This window comes from Rattus rattus, chromosome 3 (genome assembly GCF_011064425.1).
Source record: "Rattus rattus isolate New Zealand chromosome 3, Rrattus_CSIRO_v1, whole genome shotgun sequence".
NCBI lineage: Eukaryota > Metazoa > Chordata > Mammalia > Rodentia > Muridae > Rattus > Rattus rattus.
In genome coordinates, this window is record NC_046156.1 from 93,309,042 (window position 1) to 93,314,032 (window position 4,991).

Here is a 4,991-nt window from a genome sequence, read left to right on the forward strand (position 1 = left end):
TTTGAAAGCAGCAAAACCAAAGGACACAATGTCTCATCTTGGGTCACAAACTGGGGGTCTTTGTTTTGCTCACGATGGCCCTCTAGACAGCTCTCTACAGATAGATAGACATAGCTCTTGGCTCTGTACTTTGCTCAAGACAGCTATTCAGCTTGCTCCTGTGTTCTGCTCACCTCTAGACAGCTTTCTCTTTTCTTTCTTTTTATTTTTGCTATTCTAAAACTTCCTGGTTGAGACAGATAGCTAACTGCTCAAGACATCTCACTCAGCTAGTAAAAATTCTAGAAGCTCTCTGGATAGCTCATGGGTTTTCTGACCAAAGTCAGAAATGATGCTATAAAAATTCTTGGATTTTTCTGACCAGGTCAGAAATCCTGTTAGAAAAATTCTAAACGTAATTCTTTTCCAATTAAATTCAGAAAGTCAGAAAAACATTCTAGAAGAGCTGTGTTCACTCTTCAGAGAGCTTTCTCTGGTAAGATGCTAGAAAACATTTTAAAAGAACTGTGTCAGCTAAGTAATTCTTGGGATTTCCAATCCAAGAACAGAAATCCTGTTAGAAAAAAAATCTAAAAGAGCTATGAAAAATTCTAAAAGAGCTGTGTTTGGTCTCCATGGATTTTCTTACTAAAATGAGAAATTCTGTTAAAAAATTTCTTGAAGAGACATTTTTGCTCTCTAGAGATCCTCAGACACCTCAGGTCTTGCTAGAGAAAAATTCTAAAGAACTGCTATTTTTCACTGCTAGCTCATCTCATGCAGAACAAAAGTCTAGTGTTTGATTTACAAATCAATTCAGTTATTTGCTCCAAGTTCTCTCTTGACCATGCCACAAATGCTAATTCCCTGAACTTAGCACTTTGACTCTTAGGAAGAGACAGAAAGCATAAGCACAGGAAATAAGACAGCTAGGTGGGACCCCACCCTGGAATCACCATTCTGAAGTCACCTGGACCTAAATTATTTCTGTCCCAGGCTGACCTTGAAATCAGAAATCTGCCTGCATATATGTCTGCCTGTCTTTGTATCTTTCTGACATGCTGGATCATAGTGTAGCAGCCTCTGTCCTTTTAGACCAGGGAAGCACCTTATATAATTCCTATTGCATCCTTATATTTTTGTATAGTTGAGAAATTATATATTTTTGAAATCATGTTTTTAAGATTTCTTTACCAAAGCCTTGAAGGCTGTCCCCAAGGTCCCAACATTTACCATAAAGACTCAGCCACACCCTCAATGCCTGAACTTTTGCTGTTTCTACATTAACTGGCGGATTTTTCCTCAGAGGAATGTGAAAATATGTACATTATACAAAAAGCCTTATGTCCATAGCAGCCATTGACACTTGTACAGGCCCATGCCCTGTTGGCCCTTTTTCATCATAGGTGGGAGCCATGTCATTCCATTGTCACTGAAGCCATGGCAGACTCTGTAAACATAAATGTCCTTCAAAAGATGAATGGATGATGAAAAAGTGACATGTATATATAATGGAATATGACTCATCTATAAAGAGCCCTAATTCAAGATTTATCTCTAAAAGCACCCAATAGGTGACTACATTTACATTTTACCAAGTATCTGTCATTTTGTATTTCATTACTTCTTGAGTTTTTATTTCTTTTTGAGGCATATTTTCTGTGAATTTCACAATTTCTCTGAATGGTATATTGTATATATTTATAAATAATTCTTGTCGTGCCCCAAAATGAGAATTTTCCTCTGAGAAACAATTCAGTGTCGGGACTTGTTTTAATCTAGGCATTTAAAGGCATCATTATATTGTGCTTTAGCATTTTCATGAACACCAAGTTTATTCTTCAGAAATACTCTACTTAGTTTTTTTGGTTGATGATTTTATTGTTTTTCTATAATTTTTATAGTACATGTTACTACATCACATCTAAGTAAATATGTTTGTATATATGTATGCTTCATTTTGATAACCTTTTTTAAATAATATGTTTCTGGAAAATACTTGTATAATTTTACTGTGACTATTGCATTAGGTTAATGTGGAGCTTTCTCATTCTATACATAATACCCTTTAGCAGTTTTCATAGACAGGTATCTCTAGTGGATCATCTAAATCATTTGATACATTACTCTCACACTGATATCTCTTAACAAAATACAAAAGGTTACCTGCTTAGTGCCTTTACGCTTTTTACTCTCTAAAAGATTATAGAGATTTAGAGATATTTATGGATTTGTAGATAACTAGTATAGATGTGTTAAAAGTAGGATCTAATTTGTAAACATAAAGTACAAATTAACCTGTGATAGCATCAAGTATTCTAGACCATTTGTACACTTTCATGTTACTTTAAATTGCTTTGCTTTAGTTGTTAATTAGGATAATACATTTCATTAATGCAAGAAGCTAATATGTTTCTGGAATCTCAGTACCGACAACCTCTTCCTCTCCTTCTCAATCCCCATCAAACACTTTTATTTTTACTCTTTATAATTATGTGTTGATGAAACTTGGTCAATTTCCACTATAAAGTCTCCTAAGTATTTGCCCTGATGATCATTCTAACATTACCTCTTCATTGGATTTTCTATAAATTCCAGTTATATGCAGATAGCATGATATTATGATTTGATTTTAGGGAGAGAAAACATATTTTATAGAGTTGCTATATATTTTCATAAGTGTTATATAGCTTCTATGCTTTTAAAAACCATACACGACCATTCCTGGGAAATATTCAATTTTGTAGAAATTACAAAAAAAATCCATTCTAGTTCTATTGTTTTTTTTTATACAATAAAATATTTCCCTAATCTGAGTATGATTCATCAGCTAGTTGGTTGTTCTCCAGAATAGTTTGAAGAAGAAAAGGAATTTAATTCTTATGTATTTTGGTCAGAGTCACACTCTGCTGCCCAGGCTGGTCTTGAACTCTTAGTCCCAGCTGATGAAACTGCCTCACCCTTCTGAGCAGCACATGAATATGGTGGACATAAAATTTAAATTTTCACTTTTTTCTCTTTATTTAAAACTTCTCTGAAAGGTCCATCCGTTTGCTACTTTCCTTTGAAGACTTGTTCCTTTTTATGCCCAAATAAACCCATCTTGAAAGATAAGGAAAGGAAAATTAGTTCTTCATTGTACATGACCATAATCATCTTCTTTGGTTTCTTCAAAATTGTCATGGCAAGATCTCCTAGTGTTGTTTTATTTCCTCATCCAAGTTCCAGATTTGAACTATTTTCATCCAAAGTCTTCTATTTATTATGTTTTAAAAAAATCTCAGTCTTTGGCCCAAATCTATGTGTTGCTATCAGCTTATTCATTCTTTGCACAACTTTTCCGTGAGTGAGATCAGAATTATATATTTTCAGCACAAAATGCATTACAGCTCTTTGAAACTAAAATGCATGACAGTTCATCTATGTATATGAAATCTCCACTTTATTTACTGTGGTTTATATACTGCTCTTGAAAAAAATCCCAGTTTTAACTCATTTCTTTTGTCTTCCTATTCATGTATCTTGAAATAACAATGTCAACTTGCTCAACAACGCAGAGTTTGAAAATAGTATAATTTGTTTTTAGTAATGTTGGGTTTAGTAATGTTTAGGAGCATAAGTATATGCTCCAAAAAGCATGGACACATTAGAGTCATCTAGAAAGTAATTTTATGTAGCATTGAGCCAGCGGAAGAATTATAATTGCAGTCAATTAATTTTATCTTCTTTAGAAATCACGCATTCACACAGGGAAGCTGTTTTCAAGCTTGCTCTTCTTTTTCTCCCCACATGTTGCTAGTCTTTCGTGTTACTTTGCACTCAGGGCCGCCACTACCTGGGTTCCTACTCGGAGGCCTGCTTCACACAGGTTGTAGGCATTAGCGACTTTTGTATTATATATTTAAATAGTTGACATGAATATGAAGATTAAACTTTTTTTCCATCATTGCTTGTTAGAAAATTTCTTAGGACATAACACACTTCTATGAGTGTTGTCACATAATGGTACTATAATGTTATTTAATCTTTTTAAATCATACTATCTTAAATCATGATATTTGGTCATGCTCAAGATGATGACATATATATTCACGAGTTCACACTATTAAATAGTACCACTCTTAAATAGTGGAAGAAATAAATGTTAGCAGAGACGTGACTCTTCCTTGTAGTAGAATTATAATTAATAAATACAGATGTCATAAGGGAGGAATAGAAAAATCACAATTAGAACAGAAAGGTAATAATTATGGCAGGTAACACCAAACAATGCTAAAATTAACTTTGAATAATCTGAAAAGAAACAAAATAATGATAAAGATCAAAGGATTGTCCCTGAGTTATTTACTTATTAGGAAGAAAAAAATTAACTACTTTTTAATGAATAATTAGATAAACAAACAACAGCTGAACCAACTGACTCAGGTTCACGTTATCAATACAAGGATATACATCTATTTCCATGATATAAAAAGTATATAATTTCTGGGATATTCTATGGGGAATTACTTAACTCACTAGATTAAGGGTTGGGGGACATTAGATTTATTCAATAATGCAATCTCACCTCATCCTACCCACATTTAAGGTATTTTTTTTAGCTTAATGGGGTAAAATATTGTCTTTTTAATCCTACAAGTCACCATTTCTTCCCATAAGTAGTTACATCTTCTGAAAACATGTTTAGCTGTGTGAGTACATGTGAGAGTCCTTACAGATATTCTAGGGGATAGTTCAGTTTACTACAGTACAGAATCCATGAACCAGATTTCTTGAAGCAAGTGCTAGTCAGCTAGTCTATCAGTTGAGGATGGATGGATTGCAAGGCTATCTCCCGAACAAGTTTCTGTCCCAGCAGATCACATTGCAGGCACGGGTCCTCTTGCCAGGAGGCAGAGGTTCAGCGACAACAGCTTGATCCACTGTGAGAAGGAACAGTCTTTTTCCAATATCTTAACCTGAATGCTGAACATACTTGTCTCTGTTTTACATGTAATTTTAAAAATATGCTG

The 4,991-nt window shown here is 34.0% G+C and overlaps 1 pseudogene; it reads right to left on the bottom strand.

The window, feature by feature from the left end:
• Positions 1 to 524: 524 nt before the first annotated feature.
• On the bottom strand, positions 525 to 590 carry LOC116897475 (annotated as a pseudogene).
• Between the last annotated feature and the right edge of the window lie 4,401 nt (positions 591 to 4,991).